Here is a 21,198-nt window from a genome sequence, read left to right on the forward strand (position 1 = left end):
GTTATCGATATTTCTCCCGGCAATCTTGATTCCATCTTATGAGTCATACAGCCTGGCATTTTGCATGATGTACTCTGCATATAAGTTAAATACACAGAATGACAATATACAGCTTTGACGTACTCCTTTCCCAGTTTTGAACCATCAAAGGAAAGAATGAACAAAATAAAAAGGTAACTGGTAGAATGAGAGATAATTTTTGCAAACCATTTATGGGATAAGAGCTTATTATCCAAAATGTGTAAGAAGTTGTTGCAATTCATAGCAAAAATACAAATAAACAGATTAAAAAACGGGCAAAGGAACTAAATAGATATTTTTTTCCAAAGAAGATGTACAAATGGCCAACAGCTATGTGAAAAGATGCTTAAGGTCACTAATTGTCAGGAAAATGCAAACTAAACCACAATATCACCTCATACCTGTTAGGATGGCTGTTATCAAAAAATCAAAAGACAGCAAGTATTGGTAAAGATATGGGAAAATTGGAATTCTTATAAGTATACTGTTGTTGAGAATGAAAAATGGTGTAATCACTATGGAAAACAGTATGGAGATTTCTTAAAAAATTAAAACTAGAACTACCGTATGATCCAACAGTCCCACTTCTGGTATTTTTCCAGAAGAATTGAAATAAGAATCTTGAAAAGATACTAGCAACTCTATGTTCATTGCAGCATTATTTATTTACAATAGCCAAGATGTGGAAATATCTAAATGTCCATCAACATATGAATGGATAAAGAAGTAGTATATCTTTACAATGGAATGTTATTTAGCCTTCAAAAGGAATGACAGTTCTTATACACAGAAGAGTATGGACGAACCTTGAGGATATTATGCTAAGTGAAATAAACCAGTCACAGAACAACAAATACTACACGATTTCACTAATATGAGGTATCTAACATAGTAAAACTCATAGAAGCAGAGAGTAGAGGGACTTCCCTGGCTGTCCAGTGGTTAAGACTCAGAGCTTCCAATGCAAGGGTTTGATCCCTGGTCAGGGAACCAAGATCCCTCATGCCGCATGGCACTGGCCAAAAAAAAACCACACCAAAACAAGCAAACAAAAACCAGAGAGAGGGTCCAAGGTGCCCTCATGCCCCCTAGGAGGCTCGCCCGGCTGCTGTGAGGAGGACGCTGCATAGACTCGGAGCTGGCCGGCTCCCTCTCCACCCTTTGCGACCGCCACGGCAAACATAGCCTCAGGAGTACAAGTTGCCGAAGAAGTACGCTGCATTTTTTATGACAGGAAAGTTCAGAAGTGCTCGATGCTAGAAGAAATCAAGAAAAGAAAGAAGGCTGTCATCTTCTGTCTCAGTGCAGAGAAAAAGTGCATTATCGTGGAGGAAGGCAAGGAGATCTTGGTGGGAGATTCTGGTGTCACCGTAACCAATCCTTTCAAGCATTTTGTGGGGATGCTTCCTGAAAAAGATTGTCGCTCTGCTCTGTATGATGCAAGCTTTGAAACAACGTAATCCAGAAAAGAGGAGTTGATGTTTTTCCTGTGGGCACCAGAACTATCTCTTCTGAAGAGTCAAATGATCTATGTGAGCTCCAAGGATGCCATCAAAAAGAAGTTCCAAGGCATAAAACATGAATGTCAAGCAAATAGGCCAGAAGACCTCAATTGGGCTTGTATTTTTGAAAAGTTAGGTGGATCCCTAAGTGTAACTTTTGAAGGATTCCCTGTGTAGACCATCCTCTCATGCTCAAATCAAAGGCTTCCATGTTTAGTGTTATCCTCTTGTTATATATAAGTAAAGCAGGTATGTTTAGGCTAGGGACTCGCTGAAGGGGAGCTGTCTTGTCACTTGTGGGGGAAACTGTTCTATGAACATGTGCAAATGGCCCTAAATAAATCTAAACTCTAAAATTTTATTGGTGTGAAATTAAATTCTTACTGGCCAAATGCCTGTTTGGATGCACTGACTTGTTATAAAGATTTTTATTAAAGCTCATGATTTTGGATAGTGCAGTTCACAAACCAGTAGAAGGCCACATGAAGAGAATCACTGAATCTTTGTTAACCTCAGCAGTTACTTTGTTTCTTTTTAGCCTAGAGAATTGGTTATAATCTGGTTGTAATTTTGGTCCAAATGTATTTATTTCGTTGAGCTAAATAAACTGCATAATGGAAAGTAATTCTCCTCACAACATGTTACAGCACTAAAATGCTAACTTGGTAATTCACCAGACATGTGGTGGAGACTGCCTTGAAATGGTGTAGGCTTAAAACCAGCACTGACCTGGCAGAGCCGCTCCCACACCTGGGGCTGCTCACTCCCAGGTCTGGTCAGGAGGCTGTTCTGAGAGTGACCTTGCACCCTGGAAATCAGGAGAATGTGTACCGTCTTGTAACAGCGAATCCTAAAGCAGATCCGGGCTCCAACGTAACCCACTTTGTTAATGAAAACGGTAAGGGTGGTGTATTGGCAGACTGTGACTCCATGCTGTCTTTAATTAATTGTGTGTCCTTCAGAACTTTGTTGCTTCTGGTACTATAAAGTATGGAAGAACATTATGTTTACTCTAGGGCCTGGGAGAACTTCTTACTCTCCTAGAGTAGCTTGCAACTGTACATGCATTGGGGAGCAGGTATGATTGACGACTCTCACAGGAAGCCAGGCTCAGGACACCTGGAAGTAACTGTCCTTCACATCACAGGCATAACACTGAACAACCTAGAGATGCACAAACAGTGGGATTTAGAAGTATCAGTACCGACTTTATGTAATAAAGGAAGCATTTTTAACTTCAAAAAACAAAGAAAAACCCAGAGAGAGTAGAACATTGCTTTCCAGGGACTGCAGTGAGGGGATAATGAAGAGTTATTACTTAGTAGTTACAGAGTAGTTAAAGTTTGTATGTGGGATGATGGAAAAGATTTGGAAGCAGTGGTCATGGTTGCCACCAACTGTACACTTAAAAATGGTTAAAATGACATTAGAAGTTTAGAAGATATGGTCATGATATGTAGAAGTTAATACTTAGGTTTTAAACACCCTATAATTTCAAAATTTTTAATCAAGTAGACTCTGCAGAAAACTTACATAGCAGGTCAGAAAATGAGGTCTTTTAGTTAGTCAATGATTTTATAAATAGTAAGTTGTACATCATAAACAGCAAATTTCAAACAAATATTAACACAAAACTATACTCATCTAGGAATTAACTGAAATTTTAATTATTTAGTAATGAAAAGGGAAATTTAAAGATCATTCTTATAAATATTCTTCAACAGGTGAATGGATAAACAAACTGATATACCCATACAATGAAATACAACTGAATAATAAAAAGGGGCAAACTGCTGATTCATACAAGACGGATGTGCGTATGTAGTCGATTGCTCAGTTGTGTCCAACTCTTTGGGACTCCAAGGACTGTAGCCTGCCAGGCGCCTCTTGTCCATGGGATTTCCCAGGCAAGAATACTAGAGTGGGTTGCCATTTCCTTTTCCAGGAATTGAACCAGCATCTCTTGAGTCTCCTACATTGGCAGGCAGACTCTTTACCACTAGTGCCACCTGGGAAGCCTACAAGACAGGGATGATCTTAAGTGAATTTTGCTAAGCCAGGCACAAAAAGTACTGCATTGTGTGATTCTATTTATATATCATGGACAGCAAAATTATAAAGAAAACAGTGTTTGCCAGGAATTAGGAGTCAAGGAAGGGGTTACCTAAGAGTGAGATTGCTGGGTTGTAAGAGAATTCTGTAGCTTTTTTGAGTAACTGCCATTCTGTTTTCCATAGCAGCTGCATCATTTGCATTCCCACCAGCAATGCCCAAGTGTTTGTTTCTTCACATCCTCATCAATGCTTATTATTTTTCTACTACTTCTATTATCCCGGTATGGCTCAGTCAGTAAAGAATCCATCTGCAATGCAGAAGACCCAGGTTTGATCCCTGGGTGGGGAAGGTCCCCTGGAGAAGGAAATGGCAACCCACTCCAGTACTCTTGCCTGGAAAATCCCATGGACAGAGGAGCCTGGCAGTTTACTGTCATGGGGTCGCAAAGAGTCGGACTTGACTTAGCGACTAAATCACCCACCACAATTATTGCTAAACTGCCATGTTAGTAGGAGTGAACAGTATCTCATTCTGTGTTTGGTTTGCATTTCCCAAGTGACTAAGGATGTTAAGCATCTTTTCATGTAACTCTTTATGACTTTTTGTATACTTTCTTTGGAGAAATGTCTATTCAAGTCCACTACATACTTTTAATTGCCCAATTTGTATTTTGTTACCAAATTGTGAGTTCTTTGTGTATTCTGGATATTAAACCTCTGTCAAATATATGGCTTGCCAATATTTTCTTCCATTCTACAGGTTGTCTTTTCACTTTCTTTGATAATGTCCTTTGATGCAAAAAGTCTTAAGTTTCAATAGAGTCCAATTAATATTTTTCTGTTGCTGCTTGTGTGTTATATCTAAGAATTTATTACCAAATCCAAGGTCATGAAGGTTTACCTCTATATTTTCTGGTTTAATATTTTTGAGTCTTATACTTACATCATTGATCCACTCTTTGAGTTAATTTTTGTATATGGTATGAGGTAGGGGTTATAAACATGTCTTTGTTTTTAGACCTTTTAGAAATGCAAACATTTTAAAGATTTAGTAGCCACTTCACAGCTCTTTCTCAGTGATAGCAGGCAGATGCAATATTAATGGATATTAAAACCTAATACTTTGGAAAAGGAAAAAAAAAAGGCACGCTTGAACTTTTCACCTCAGATGTCTTCCAGTAAAGGATTCCTGGACACCATCAGATTTTCTTTTTCTGGTGCTTGTTTTTTCTTAACTGTTTTGCTGGGCAAGCTAGGTTCTGAAATATTCCTTACCAACTTCTTCACAGAGTTTGCGGCCCTAACATCATGGCACTTTGTGAGTACAAGGGAAGACCATCTCCCCACTGTATCACTGTCACCTTCCCTTCCATAGAAGTTTAGCTCTGTTAGCATCATAGCAAATTCTCATGAGTCTAGATATGGAAGATTGTAATGATCACTATCTACCACCTAAAAAATGATTAGACTTTAGAGAACACATAAAGTCTCTTCTTGTTTTGGTTATCAGAAACACTGAAGGGATCTGAGCTAACTGCAGAGGATCATAATCTTTTTCCTTCATCCCCTTTCTAGGCTATTTATTTATTTATTTTCTTTCTTCTTCTTTTTTTTAAAGCTTCTACTATGTCTAAAGAGGAATAGGTCATTTCACAGTTTGCCAAATGAAGTACAGCTCCATTTTTGCCAGACTGCAATCTATCAAGAGTAAGTGACACAAAAATATTCCATTTGAGTCTTGGCAATCCCCTAAGAAAGGCAGGGACAGATGGTGAATAGAGTGAAACAAAACTTTAAAGACAAAAGACATATTACGAATTGAAGAGTGACTAAAAGAAATATGTAATAATTTGGGGTTTGTGCTTTAAACTCTGTCATGTAATGATGAATTTTCCAACCAACCTGAAGGAAATTAGAATTGAAAATAGGATGAAGATCAAAGCTTATAAGCAAATACCAAAGCAATTTAAAAATGACTGGACTATTGTAACAGTCTTCTTATTTGTCAAGAAAGGGGAAAAACATGCAAAATGTATTAGGTAAGGTACCCTGAATTTTGTGATAAAGGTTGAAGTTGACATTTGCAATCTGGAGTTGCCCAAAATCTTCTGAAACAAACTCTACATTTTAGTATTTCCCCATAATGTTAACCTCGCCATTTCAATGTAGAATATTAACCGAAACAAAGAAACAAAAACTTACCTTTTCCAGTCCCTCCTCACTTTCTTTTAGAGTATCAATACATGATTTAGATTCTGACAGATATAGCTTTATGACATTTGGTTTGCAATTAATGGGCTTCCCTGGTGGCTCAGATGGTAAAGAATCCACCTGCAATGTAGGAGACCCGGGTTCCATCCCTGAATTGGGAATATCGCCTGGAGAAGAGAATGGGTACCAACTCCAGTATTCTTGCCTGGAGAATTCCACAGACAGAGGAGCCTGGTGGACTACAGTCCATGGGATCACAAAGAGTCAATATGACTGAGCGACTAACACTTTCACTTTTTTTTTTTTTTTTTGCAATTAACGTATGTGGGGGAAAGATTAGACACAGGACATCCATTTTGCTGATGCAGAAACTGGCAAAAAACATGTGATTCTTTGTTCAGGTGTGGTGGTTGGCCCCAGTTTCCTGACTATGGTAGAGATAAAATGGTTCTGGGATCTGCCCAGCATTTTCACCAAAGTTATTCTTGTAAGTTTTGCCTACAGGCTATTTCACTAACCTTTCTAAAGATTCTGTAATCCAGAGATCCCCAACCTCTGGCCACAGACCGGTACCTCCTGTCAGATCATTGCTGGTATTACAAAAAAATGCGCAATAAATGTAATGCATTTGAATCATCCCCAAACCAACCCCGCCCCCCACCACGGCATCTGCTCCGTCGAAAAATTGTCCTGCATGAAATCAGTCTCCAGTGTCAAAAAGGTTGGTGATGGCTGCTATAAGCTATCTAGTACCCATAGTAAATCCTTTCTTTCTTAAAACCAGAGTAGATTCTTTCGTCTGCAACCCAGAACCCTGCTTAATATAAGATACATTGTGTATGTGAGTCTTTCTTGGAAAATGTTAAAAATAGTGTAGCATTAACATGAAGCCTCATTTTAAAAATCATGGATATTTAGAAACTTTAATGGTGAATTACTTTTAAAAAGTACCAGGTCATTCAGTGAAGATTGATATTAATATGTATTCAAATTTCCCTTCCTTTTAAATGGAGAATAAAACCAAATAAATCAATGTGTCTATAAATAAGTAATAATATTCATAGGCTCTCTTAGAGTTCAATATGTATAGCCATATGTATATTAATGAGGACATTTTATGTAGTTTTTGATTGTGAAGATATTAAGTCTTTCTACTCCTAATAAAAGTAGTCTGATTTCTGTTTATCCACTGGGAGTAGTTGTAGCTATATTCTAAACAAGAAAAAATTATTGAGAGAGATGATTGGAATCAAACTGTAATTCACAAATGTGTCAAATGCCTCAGAAGTATAAAATTAAATGTTTAAGCATGGGAAACCTGTTTAGTATTGGCATTCCTTCTCATTACTCATGCAGGCTATTGAAGAATCATTCTGGAGTTACAATATAATACCAAAGCAGAGTGCAGACCTATGTGAATTTTTATGGTTTATTGTATGTGTAGCAGGCTTAAATTTTAATGCTGCGAAAGAAATGGGTAGCTCTGGAATCCTTGTGTCAACAAGATAGAGAGGAAACTGGTGATCCAATTAGTATAATGGGCATCTGGCAGCAAAATGATGTACTTCAAAACCTGGCTGGGAAGGACTGGCTCACATCCACACTTTTACAATATAAAGGGAAGAAAAGAGAATGTGGAATTCTCCTACTTTCTGTGAGGGCTTAAATCTGATTGAGTCTTGAATTCCAGACCTTTTCCATTAAAATGCTTGTCCTAAATTTATAAGTTCTCAGGTCTACCCACCTTCTCCTTCCTTTTCCATCACATCCTACTGTTGGCCTCATTCTTGTAATTTCTTGTTGGTCCTATGGACTGTTTTCCTACTGTTAGTTCATGGAAACTAATCATTATCTTGAGGATATTTCTGTGATGTGATGTGGCAGTTATTTCAGAAATTTTTGATATTTTTTCAAGTCTAAAGAGCTTTAGTCATGGTTTTTAAAAATTTCCATTAACATAAACAATACAAAGTCAGGAGTCTTCACATTGTAATCTTATGATCCTCTTCTCAAAGGCAGTGAAAATAACATTGTAAAATTTCTCCTTGCCTTTTTCCCTTTTAGAACTAGAATCATAATTCTTTAAGTAGCCATCTAACTTTATTTTAAAATTCCATTCATTTGTATTATTATGTGCTGTATGTTGAGATACAGCCTGCTTGAGCCTCTTATGTTCCTATACATCTTGCTGTATACATCCCAAGACTTTGACTGTTTTTTTTTTTTTTTAAACCTGGGCCATTTCTTGGGGTGTTTATGCACTTGGTAATCCTGAGAAAGTAATGTATTGCAGTTCACAGCACCTGGTCACCTTTCAGACAAAGCAACTTGCTTACTTCCTGTTCCTCAGCAGTGGATTTCCTGTGCATAGAATCCTCCTCTGGGACTCACCATACTGTGTGTGCAGGCTCCACTGGGCCCTCCACATTGCCTTGAGGGATCTGAGGACTGGTGCAACAATACTGATACTCTTGTTTCTCCTTCTGCTGCAACTGGTAAAGTCCTTTGTCTCTGTCAAGAGTCCCATGTCAGCATCCATGGAGCTGCGACAGGCTTACTTATCAACTTGTATGGTTTTTTGTTGGAAGTTATCCTGCTTCTGCGATGTCAAATTTATTGAAGTAGGGCCCAAATCCTAATACTTTATTTACAAAATATCTTCCTTTTGAATAATTTAAGTCACTGTTATATATTCCATGTTTTCCCTCTAAAACATTATTATGAGGAATGTTGGTATAGTCCCATTTTGTAAGTGAGGAATTGGAGCTTAAGTGATTTTTTCAAGATTTTTTAATGTATCTAGCTCATCAAGTGCTAGAATTCAGGCCTTCTCACTGATGACATAGAGATGGTTGTGTCTTTAATACCTAATACCACTGTCTTCTTTCCCATTCACATTCTCTGATAATTACACCTGCCTGATATGGAATAAAGAAATTATAACTGTTCTTCTAGGAAGAAAGAATTCTGGATAGTATAACTGCTAACTGAAAATCAGAAAATATCCCAATAGTTCATAGAACTTCTTAATATTTCATAGAACATGTTCTGGTCTCCACAAAAATTACTCATATCAGAAAAAAACTAAATGACATTTATTCTTAGCTTCAATTATGGTATTTCTCAAAGTGTGGTCCTCATCAGATAATCTGGACAGTCTTTTAAGAATAGATTCCTGGGCTCTACCCCAGACTTACCAAATCAGAATTTCAAGGGTATCAAGGAATCTTGAGTTTTTTAATCAACTGCCCCATGTCATTTTTATGTTTATTAGCACTTACCATGCATAATTACTAGGGTAGGTTCTAGATACTAAGTGTAGACTGCTCTTTCTGGCTAAAGATTTACAAATAGGGGAAAGAAACATTTACCATGCTTTTCTTGAATACAGTACTTTTAAAAAGTCTTGATAGAAGCAATGCAAGTCAACACCAAATTTATGTCTCCTAGAAAGCCAAACGTCTGGTTTTATGTCATGAACTCAGCAATAGTGATTTCAAAAAACACCTGTGTTTTGTGAACTATCAGGGCTCATCTAACAGGTTATTTTATAGGGACACCTTCTGTTCTGTGGTGGTGCGACACCCCCTTTTGCCTGTTTATAAATCCATTCAACATATATTCATTGAGTGTTGACTTTCTGACCCAAGCACCATTCTAGGCTTGGACGCTATAGCTGTGGACAAGTTGACTAGGGTCCCTGCCTTCAAGGTCTTTATGAGAAGAGGGTGATAATTTTGTTAAGAAAATAAAAAGTAAAATTCTTTACAGAAGAATGACAGGATTTTGTTAACCAAAAATGACCTCTAACCCACCATTTTACAGAAGAGATATTTTTAATATTCTTTCTCCCCAGATTTGAAGCTGAAAGTATGATTCTGAGACAAGGACACGTACCCTTGGAATGCTACTTGGTTCGTGCTGGACATTTAAATGTCATGTCAAGTAATACAAGCATGAACAAAAATACCAACTCTGAAATTTTAAGTGAGTTTGAAGAAGGCGACTTCATAGGGGTAAATACTGTCTCAATTTATTAGTCTCTCATCATAATTTTTCAAAATTAAGATTAAAAAAATTATATGTATCATTGCATTAAAATAATTAACATAGTATACTATAATGTTGTCCTTGAGTATTAAATATTTTAGTAATTGAAATGCTTAGTAAAAACAGTTTTCCTTCGCTTCACAGAGCCAATATATAGCCTATTATATAGTTTGTCAGTGTAGAGGACGTACAAGATTATCAACTGACTTATATGAGTGACTGACTGGTTAAATGAACGAGTTACAAACCATGTAGCTCAGGAGTCAGGGTGACATTAAAAAATAGAGAAATTATGCTAAACACTTATGGATTCATGGGGCTCTTTCTGATTCTCTAAAGAAAATTTATCCTTTCAAAAGATTTTATGTGAAAGGGATAAAATTTAGGCTAAAAAAGCAGTTTGTATGTAATGATAAAACTTGCTTCATTTCTATATTTAGCCAAGGGCTGATTGGATTTAGAGATCCTTGAAACCAGAAGTCCCTAAGTGGAGAGGTCTTGGGTTCAGTTCAGTCCTCAGTCATGTCCAACTCTTTGCAACCCCATGGACTGCAGCACGCCAGGCTTCTCTGTCCATCACCAACTGGTGAATACAAATGGGTTTTGCATACTGTTTGTTTTAAAAAATGATTAATGTTTTAAGGAGACCTTCTTGGGAAGCCTAGATAAATTTCAAAGCCCCAAAATATTTACATTGAGAATGAATACTAAGGAAAATTGCTACTGCTAAGTCGCTTCAGTCGTGCCCGACTCTGTGCGACCCCATAGACGGCAGCCCACCAGGCTCCCCTGTCCATGGGAGTTTCCAGGCAAGAGTACTGGAGTGGGGTGCCATTGCCTTCGTGTCTCTAAAAAATGTTAGATCTTAATGCTCTGTGCTGATAGGTCAGTAGATTTAATTAGGTAACAAATCATCACAGAAGTACGGGAGACAAAATTCCCCCTCTATCCTCTTGGAGTTTTTCAGCTAGGTCTGAAAATTAAACTGACATAAAACAGATTAACAAGAGAAAAGCGTATATATTTCTATAAGGTTTACGTAACACAGGAGCCCTTATAATGACATGAAGACCCAAAGAAGTGACAAAACCTAAATACTTTTATACCAGGTTGAAGAAAGAGAGGCAATTTTGGGAATGTAACTAAAATATATGGGTAGGCTGAAGGAAGATTGAAAAAGATAAGAAGATAGGAATTATTTTAGCAAGGTCTGTTTGTACAGAATTCTCTCGGCTTTGACTCTCCATGGAAGAATGTTCTTTTCTCCTGGTATAGGGAGGGCATCTTTCAGATAGGAGTTTTTTGGTATTTTTGATTAATTAATTAATTTTAGGCTGTGCGGTGAGTGGCTGCTCTGTAGTTGTGGCACGCAGGCTTCTCATTGCAGTGGCTTCTCCTGTTGCGGAGCACATGCTCTAGAGAGCTCGGGCACAGTAGTTGTGACACACCAGCTTAGTTGCCCCAAAGCATGTGGGATCTTCTGGGATCAGGGATAAAACCCTTGTGCCCTGCATTGACAGGTGGATTCTTAACCACTAGACCACCAGGGGGGAAGGAAATGGCAGCCCACTCTAGTATTCTTGCCTGGAGAATCCCAGGGACGAAGGAGCCTGGTGGGCTGCCGTCTATGGGGTTGCACAGAGTCAGACACGACTGAAGCGACTTAGCAGCAGCAGCAGCAGCAGCAGACCACCAGGGAAGTCCCTACATGGGAGTTTTTAATATTCTATATTCAGGAAGAAAAGGGGAGCCTAGAATGCCCTTCTTACGTGTTGTTTTTAAAGATTTTGCTTCTAAATAATTCTTATGTCAAAGTGGCATATTTGGGGGTGGGATAGTCTGTCACCTATCATAGACCATAAAGCTTTTTCAGGGATTAAATTAGATAATGCACATAAAACTAATGGATCAGTGCCCAGCTGAACAGCACTCAGTAAATGGTAGTTAACAACTACCATTTTGTTGTTACTAATTATAATAAAAACAAATAATCATGTGCTATTGACAGATACATGCTCTTCAAATTAACTTTTTTAAAGTATGCTTTTAATGCTGTGGTGTTAATGAAGGTGGTTGGTTGATTCATTGCTAGGTTTATAATCTGAACCTAAAATGCTTATTCACAGAAATGTGCTGTGATGCTGCTGCAGGAGTTGTGTGTGATTCTGTTTGTTGGCAGTTGAAGTGCATTTTGTTACACAAGCCTGTATCAAGTGGAAAGCAGAGATTTTCATTATTTTTGGAAAGTGATTTACACGTGTTTAACAGTTCTTACAGCAGACTCAGGGGTGTATTCTCATTCCCATGTTATTTTAAAATTATTTCTTGGATAAATCTCATGAGAAGTCCTGTTAGTTTCAGGGTATTGATGATCCAACAGCAGCTGCTCTAAATTTTGTGTTTTTTTTATATCATTCAAGACAAATGGCTTTCTGAAGCTGTTTAGGCCATGTATTCCTAATCTGCCTATAAATCTTGATGTGCTAGGTACTGGTGTGATTGTCTAGTTGATCCCTTGGGAAGTCTGAAGTGAAAGCATTGATTAGGTTCTTTTGGGCTGAGAGCCCTATTCAGCTATTTAGCTGGCAGGAAAGTCTTCATTTTTTCATTAGAGAAAGTAGTGGCAGGAGAGTCTTACCTCGAGCCATTTATTGCCATTAGCATGGTCACAGGCACTTGTTACTGGCTACTCACAGCGTCTGTTGGTGAGTCATTCTGGAAGCAAAGGAAAGCACTTGAGTCTGTATTTGTTTTGAATGTTTTAAATGGATATCTCTGTCAACACTTAGATCAAGCTCAGGAGGTTTTCTGTGTGTTTGCTGGGATAAATCATTCTGCGATACACTCCTCGAATTCAGAGTGGACTATTCAATAATCTGATTTGAAAATGTCATAGGAAATTTTGTGGATGTTTTAGTATTGATGGATATTGATTTAATAGACACATGCCATGTACTTTGTACTGAACCTGTGCTGTGGGAACCTGATGGACTGCAAGAATTATGGCCATAGTAAGTGCCATGTACTCAAAGATCTTATGAAAAAAAGCATCAGAAATATAATGATATGAAGGATGTGATTTTCTTTTTAAATATTATATCTGATTTATTATTTATGGACTATAAAAGGAAGGTAAGCTCCATTAACCCAGTGGCCTTTATTTTTTCCCAAGCGGGATAATTGCATTCTAATGGAAACATAGGAACAGTGGGTATGGTAAATACAACTCCCTGTGCAAGTAGGGCAGCTCACATTAGCCTCTGAAAGTGAGTTATGAGTTTCAGCATAAATTTATAAGCAACTCAAATTCTTTACCAAACAAAACAGAAAAATGCTGCCAATGTGTTAGCATAGGGAAAATCTAATAATACTCCTGGTGTTAATCTGATATCTTCTTTAAGTGTATTCTATTCTCTTTAAAGTGATAGTCATCAGTTTGATTCAAGACTGAACTGACAGTAAGTGTCACAGTGTCATATCTCAGATTGTTGTGATGTGCCCTTACTTGGGAGTGCCGTGAACATCTTATGTGAAAACCACAAATTTAGGGCTCCTATTCTGGCCACGCCTCACAGACTTTCTGTATTTCTTTTTTACATCTGATCATGTCTTCTGAATCTTAAGAGACTTAACTTTAGGAACTTCCTGGGATCCAGCCACAAGAAGGATGGAGTCTCAGTTCTGCTTTTGGGTCCTTGGTGCTTTGGGGTCACAGAGAGATGCCAGGGGAGGTGGTCAAATGGTTCTCAAATGCTAGTTCATGCATTATTGATATTCTCTGACTAGTTCTTCACCTGCCAGAGAGCAGATGAGAAAGATATGGACAATGTATGTTTTTCAGAAAGCTGAATTTATTCAAAATTTAAAAACAAGATACTCTATATTTTAGACTTCTTTCTGTCTTTCTCTTTTGTGCTTAAGTATAATTTATTTCATGAAATAATGTTGACAATCCTAGGTAGTTGTTTTAATGTTCTTACATGACACACACAAGAAAAACAGAGGTTGCCAGCTATATATCATATTCTTCCATTGCCAAATCTTTTTTTTTTTAAAAAATGAACTGATCTGGGAAATCTCCAAATCTGGAAACTAATGTACTTTGTGAAACTCTTTTGCCTGTATGAAGACTCAGAGCCCAGTGTTGGGAAATGTCTCAAAGTTAAGTCTCTTAAGATTCAGAAGACATTTGTGTTAAGTGTATTACTTGCAGTAATATTTAATTCATTTAATTCTCACAATAACTCTATTTGCTGCTATCCTTACTCCCTTTCACAGATTAAGGAAAAAAGCTAAAAGATCATTAAGAAATTGTTTCAGGGCCTGAGCCTATTGAGCTGTAGGATTCACACCCAGAGTCCTTAACGACTGTGATATGTCCATTAAGTGATGCTGTGAAAGATACAGAACTCATGAAGTTTAAGAGACTGCCCTGCAAGCTTGGAGAGATAGTTGTGAAACCTCCTGATTTCCAAGATAATTAAAAAAGCCTTTTTATTTGTTGGTGCCAAGATTTACTATATAGTGGTCCATCCCATAATATGCCAGAATATTTGTACAAACCTAGACTTGTGGCCTGACTCACCATCTTAATCACAGACTTGTACACTCTGTGCCAACTGTCTAGTTGAATTGTAGGCAGAAATGTTCACTTACTATTGTATATACTTCCAATTTTCCATAATTAGAGGTGGCCCTGGGAACTGAACAGTAAGCAATTGGCACTCCTAGGCCACCTGACACTTGGTAGCCAAGCTCCTCTCCTGAGCAGTCAGAGAGACTTGAGCAGTGGAAGCTCATCTCAGGAAGTAAGTGTGTTCCAGAAGTCAGTGACTGCCTTGTATTTGGGAAAAGAGATCCATGCAGGTATATCTAGTCCCATGCAGGAGCTCTCTTCTCTCCAGGCAGTGGGGTTGTCTCAGTGGTGTTTGCCTTTGAGGAAAAACAAATACTGTGCTGGAGACTGGGTAGCCATAGGAAACTTGAAAGTCCTAAAATTGAATGAGTGGTTATCAGCAGTATCTGATGTGGTTGCCTAAGAAAGTTGCAGTGGACATTACAATCTCACAATTTTCTTTTACTAGTTTTATTTGTTTGCTCAGAAATCAATACATCAAAACCATTGCAGGTTTATTGGATCTGCTGCTGCTGCTAAGTTGCTTCAGTCGTGTCCGACTCTGTGCGACCCCATAGATGGCAGCCCACCAGGCTCCCCTGTCCCTGGGATTCTCCAGGCAAGATACTGGAGTGGGTTGCCATTTCCTTTTCCTGAGTGATTTTTAGATTTTGAGTATCTTACCCAATTACTCACAGCACACTTACAGTTTCCAGGTTTGTCTTTATTTCTAATTCACTAAGAACAATTCATTTAATATGAGCAAATTATTCAAGGAGTCTGAAATCACTTTAGTGTAGTGAATAGAATTTTACAATCAGAGAGAGCAAAGTTCTAATCCTGGCTCTGCCATTCACTTACTGTGTGATTTTGGGAAAATGATTTAGCCTCTCTGAGCCTCAGAGAGCTCATTTTTAAATTGAGGATGATAAGACCTGTCATTCAGAGTGGGTGCAAAGTGAATTATAGAAAGCAACTCAGGGTAGTTATTGAGCCCTTACTATATGGCAGGTGCTGTTCCAGGCTTATGAATACAGTGGTGAACTTGAACTTGCTTTCAAGGAGCTTGTGTTCAAAAGGGAAGGCCCAGCTAACATGTGAGTATAATAAAGCAAGGTGCAGGCTAATATTGTGGTGCGAAGCATGAGGGGCCTCAGGAACTCAGGGAAAATAAGTAAGTCAGTTTAGGTCATTGGATCTCTGCTTTGGCTGTTGATTAGGATCCCCTGGAGAGTTAAAAAAAAAAAAAACAAAACCAAATACCCTGGACACACCATTGACCAGTTAAACCAAAATTTCTAGGCTGTAGCTTGGGGACCAGTAATTTTTAAGTCCTCTGGTGATTCTTATGTGGAGCCTGGTTTGGGAAACACTGGTTTAGGCTGTGATCCTGTGAGGGTTATCAGAGGAAGTTGAATTCTTGAGGCTGAAGCCTCAGGATGGTCCCCAGTTGGCCAAATGTAGAGGTGGGAACGGTGAGTGGGATGGGAGAGTTAAGCTGGTGCTGGAACACAGGGGTCTTAAATTACATTCTTAAGAAATGCCTTGTGTAAAGCAATTAGTGTTGGCTCAGGGCAGATCATCAGTAAATGACAGTGATGGCTATTAAGTTCTTAGAGTCGTTTACATGTAGGATGGGAGGGACATTCTAACTATGTCTGCTCAAGGGTCTTAATGGAAAATTAATTTTCAGATCATTTCAGTATCCCAGCCCCGTGAGTGGGAAGAAGAGGTTGCGTTGTCTGGGTTACTGGTTTCATTCCATTCAAATTGTGCTTTCTGAGTCTAGTAAGTGACTAATTCCTCACTTGATATTTTAATTGTGGTAAGATACACTTAACACAAAACTTACCATTTTAATTATTTTTAACTGTACAGTTCAGTGGCATTAAGTACAGTCACATTGTTGTATAGCCATCACCACAAATCATCTGCAGAACCTTATCATCATCCCCAAATGAAACTATGTACCCACTAAACAGGAATTCCCAATTCCTCTTTCCCCAGGCTCCTGGTAACTGCTAGTCTGCTTTCTGTCTCTGTAATTTGACTATTCTAGGTACTTTATATAGGAAGAATCATTGTTATTAGTTGTTGTTTTGTGTCTAGCTTATTTCACTTAGTACAATGTCCTCTTTAAAAAGATATTTTAATAGGTCTTTTTCTTGGACCTTAAACTCGGACCTTTTAACAGCATAGGGATAGCTTCAACGTTAGGGAGTTCATAATATTTCAACACAGCATAATATGAGAAAACAGTGTACAGACTGTGTGTAAAAGTCCTGCTGGGTCTCCATGACAAAAGTATGAGCATCCTGAATTATCAGCTATGGTTTATATCTCTCTGCTTCCTCAGATGACATAAGAGCAACAGAAGGATAGCTCTTTTAGGCACCTTTTTATAAGTTGTTATTCTATTTTTCTATCAGTTTTATTTTTTGGCTGTAACTCATCACTGTAGGCTATTTATTCCTGAGTCAACTAATAGCCAAATACAGTGGACTTTCACATGTCTGGACTTCCCTTGTGGCTCAGCTGATAACAGAATCCGCCTGCAATGCAGGAGACCCTGATTTGATCCCTGGGTTGGGAAGATCCCCTGGAGAAGGGAAAGGCTACCACTCCAGTATTCTAGCCTGGAGAATGCTATGGACTGTATTCCATGGGGTTGCAAAGAGTTGGACATGACTGAACGACTTTTACTTCACATGTCTCTTTTCTTCAAGCTGAATGGTGTATACAAATAGGAAGCTATTTTTAAATAATCTCATTCTGTGTTTATATTAAAGCAAGAACAACTTGCATCTTCACCACCTTGTATTATTTTGTCCAGTTACATGACTGATCTATTTTCACAGTTTTGTCTGTCCTCCAAAAATTTTTATGAATAACTGCTCAGAAGGATGGAAACCATTTGGCCTAGTAGTCATATGAAAAGTCATCATGACTCACCAGCAGCTTCATCTTCTGGAAGGAACCTGAATTCTTTCTCTATTTTCTTTACGTTTCCCTTTCTTAAAATTTTATTTATTCAAAAGCACTTCTCAGGACCCTAGTGTATGTCAAGTAGCTCAGTGGTAAAGAACCCGCCTGCCATTGCAGGAGGTGCAGCAGATGGGTTCAATCCCTGGGACAGGAAGATCACCTGAAGGAGGAAATGGCAACCCAGTCCAGTATTCTTGCCTGGGAAACCCTATGGACAGAGGAGCCTGGTGGACAACAGTCCATGGGTTCACAAAGAACTGGACATGACTGAGTGACTGAGTATGCCATGTATGTCAGGCACCACGTTAGAGCCCAGAACAAACAAAATTGATGTAGGGTCTATTCTTGAAGAGTGTAGAGGATTTGGTATCAGTTGTTGATTTGTATAGTTGATTTCTGATTCACAGTCATCTAGTGCTAAATGCACTAGTGGATCATGTATTCGTACATCTTTCTTGCTTTTTTTTTTTTTTGTAACAGAAGGTAGAGCCACTTAAGGGGGTCTAGCTGACTGGCTGCCAAGATGCCCTACAGGGTGGCAAAATTCCTGTCACCTGGCTCTGATGTTAGATCTGTAGTTCTGGAACTTTATACACCAGTGCCTTGTGAAAGACCTCTTGACATGAGGGGAGAGAACAGACTCATGTTAAATTATGAGAGAATGGTAATCCAAATGTTGATTTATTAATTTTGATGGAGAATATCCATTTCCAGCCACAAATTATTTGTTTTTATCATTTTATAAATCTTTCTTGCATCAAGGTAACTGAAGGGCTGAATTCATAGTCAAAGGGATACAAAGTGAAGACAAAATTGAAGTTATGTAGGTGTTCTCGAGGGGTCCTTTATCCAGACCAAGGGGATGCCTGGTATAAATCCAAACCCGGTAGCCAAGAGCACTTGGAGAGGGAACTGATTTGATCCCACCAGTCGTGTCTGCCCAGTGATGGGTCCTTACTGCGCCCTCCTTTTTTCTGCTTCTAGGCTGATTACTGGTCTGAGTGACACATTCCCTCATCACATATGCTAACATCATCAAGACTGAGAGCTACAGTCAGGTCATACTCTTAATTTAGCCTTTCCATCTCTTATCTTTGCATAACTCTGATCTCATCTGTAATAGGTTATGATTGCTGGCCAAACTCTCAGAGTTCTAGGACTCTTTGGTCCTCTTTCTAACCAGATTGTTCTCTGTCTGCCTCCACCTATGACTGCATTTGAAGAAAGTCCTGTATTTCTTTAGGATGGAAACATTATCCTTACAAAATCCATGAGAGTTCTTGTGGTTTTTTCGGTTATGACTTTCTATTCCTTCATCCATTTAATCCATTTCTACTATATTTGCCTATCAACTAATTTTAAGGAAGTGCTTTGAACGGATTTAAGACCCAAGTTTTCAGAGAAAGAAAGTCTGGTTCTTCATCATGACGTAGACTCCAAGGGTTTAGTTTGAAAATATCAGTAACACTCATTTTTCACACTTGCATTACTTTCTCAGGGATCTCATTTTACCCTGAGGTTGTGTCAGTTTCCTCCTCTGGATGCTTGTCTTCTTTCACATATAGGCCCTTTCTAAGTGGCAATGTCTTGACTGGGCCTACTTGAATTATAACCATCTTGAATTTATGTGCCATTTTTATGAGTCATTGAAATGCGATAAGATAAGCCAGCTGCTTTATCCGTACTAATTCTGAGCCTATATCCAGATGTCTTTATATTTTCAAAATATTGCTGTCTTAAATTTCATACTTTTATATTCTATTCCTGATAACTTTATATTTCTTAGCTGCACAGAACTGAATTCCTTTCATTCATGAACTTCTAACAGTGACTTCACACCCTGGACTTCATTATCCATTTGCCACCATCTGTTGGTAAATACAGACTATAGAATTTAACCCTTTATACTTTCTGCCTGGGACTCTGGTGCGTTAATATCATCTTTGTCATCACTTTTGATATTACTTACCTCAGGAAAATCAATGTGCTAGCTAGTGGCATTTTCACTTCCCATTTTAGGACTTTTGGGTGTGATGCATTTTAAGAACTGTCCAGTATATTAATAATAGATGAGAGATGGCATCATATGAGCACATGGGGCCTTGGTGATTAAGGTCCCTGGGGATTCAGAAGAGCAAATTATAGAGCACATTTTATGTCTTGGAAAGAGAGTAGATACTGTAATGAATTTTTAAGTTAGCAATTTGTTTAGTCTCCTGAGGCCCTGGCAGCTTGCTGAGGTTACAGGGGTAAAAAGTACCTGCAGAGAGGAATTTCTCAGTAAGAACCAACATTTAAAATAGTGGTGTGTTAATGCTTAAAAAGAAATCCTGCATGCATTTTTTATAACTTCTAGCTTTTGCAGCTGGATCTGACGAATGATGCTCCAAGAAGTTGAGCCAGCTTGCCATTTTCCAGGCTCCAGCTCCATTATTTATGTCTTTTCCAATAAAGCCTATAGCACATTCTTAAATTAAAGACTTAGCTTTGCTAAAAGTACAGCCCAATACCTGAATGGAGGCTGGTAGCAAATGCCATTGGGCCTTCATTGTTTTTTGTTAACCCTGCTAATCTTACCTAGGTATACCTAGTGATTTAACTTAATATCAAGTACATTTTCAGAGATTCTGAGTTCATGGGGGTCTTTTGAAAAGCGAATTTTATGTGATTAGTGTTTGATTAAGTGTTCAAAGAAGACAGTTTCTATCACAATGTCAAGTGGAAATGTATCATTAAAAAATTGGATCAGAACTCAAAGATAAATTGAAGATTCCATGAATTTTTATGATATTAGCACAGAGGAACTTCATTTTAAAAAGAGAAACCATGTATTTTGTCAGTCTTCAGCAGTAGGCTAAAGAAGTTATGCTGCTGCTGCTGCTGCTGCTAAGTCGCTTCAGTCGTGTCCGACTCTGTGCGACCCCATAGACGGCAGCCCACCAGGCTCCCCCGTCCCTGGGATTCTCCAGGCAAGAACACTGGAGTGGGTTGCCATTTCCTTCTCCAATGCGTGAAAGAGGAAAGTGAAAGGGAAGTCGCTCAGTCGTGTCCGACTCTCAGCGACCCCATGGACTGCAGCCTACCAGGCTCCTCCGCCCATAGGATTCTCCAGGCAAGAGTACTGGAGTGGGCTGCCATTGCCTTCTCCCAAGAAGTTATGACCTAAATTCAAATGTGGTCCTATAGACCATAGCTTTTTAAGGGACCAAAATCCTGGAAGTAAGGAATATATAATCTACTCCCCTCCCCACCCCCATCAGAGCAAAAGCTATGGACCTTGACTCCTGGACAGGCTGACTAACTCCTGATACTTTGTTTGATATGTGAGCCCCATACAGGCCTTGATTGCAAATGTAGTCCTATTAATGTTGTTGCCCAGGTTATGGCCATGGTTTTTTCTCCTCAAATATCCCTCTGTATTTCAGGCATTCCCAAGGTGATATCTGCTGTGCTTAGGAACTTAACCACTCAAATTCTTCTCTTGCCTCCTCACTGGGCTCCTTCTGCTACCCTGGGAATGTCTCTGGGCACAGAGCTGTAACAGGGGAAGAGTCAATTTCACTCTCCATGCTAGGTCTGTTTCTTTGGTGGCTTTTGTTATTATAATCACACTTAATGGCCTGCCTCAGAGAATCCTGCCCCTCTGCCTGACTGTTAAGCTTAAATGCCATTGTTCAGAACCCTGTCCACCTGTAGATGGCAGGAAGGAAGAAATTAATACACACCCCTGCCTAAGGCTTGCCCTTCTAGCAAATCAGTT

General features: G+C 38.7%; 1 protein-coding gene across 5 annotated transcripts in view; it reads left to right on the forward strand.

Annotated features, from left to right (window-relative positions):
* LOC145545227 (uncharacterized) overlaps positions 1-21,198 on the forward strand; it is a 192,078-nt gene that overhangs the window by 69,400 nt on the left and 101,480 nt on the right. For 2 of the 5 annotated variants that reach the window (XR_014081966.1, XM_081589239.1), the window contains one exon: positions 9,645-9,804. The exons of the other annotated variants lie outside the window; for them this stretch is intronic. The gene's annotated coding sequence lies outside the window, so the exon portion shown is untranslated. The remainder of the gene's footprint in view (positions 1-9,644; positions 9,805-21,198) is intronic. 5 annotated transcript variants of the gene reach the window in all.

Source organism: Giraffa tippelskirchi, chromosome 1, assembly GCF_054371585.1.
Source record: "Giraffa tippelskirchi isolate mGirTip1 chromosome 1, T2T-mGirTip1v1.2.pri, whole genome shotgun sequence".
Lineage (NCBI taxonomy): Eukaryota > Metazoa > Chordata > Mammalia > Artiodactyla > Giraffidae > Giraffa > Giraffa tippelskirchi.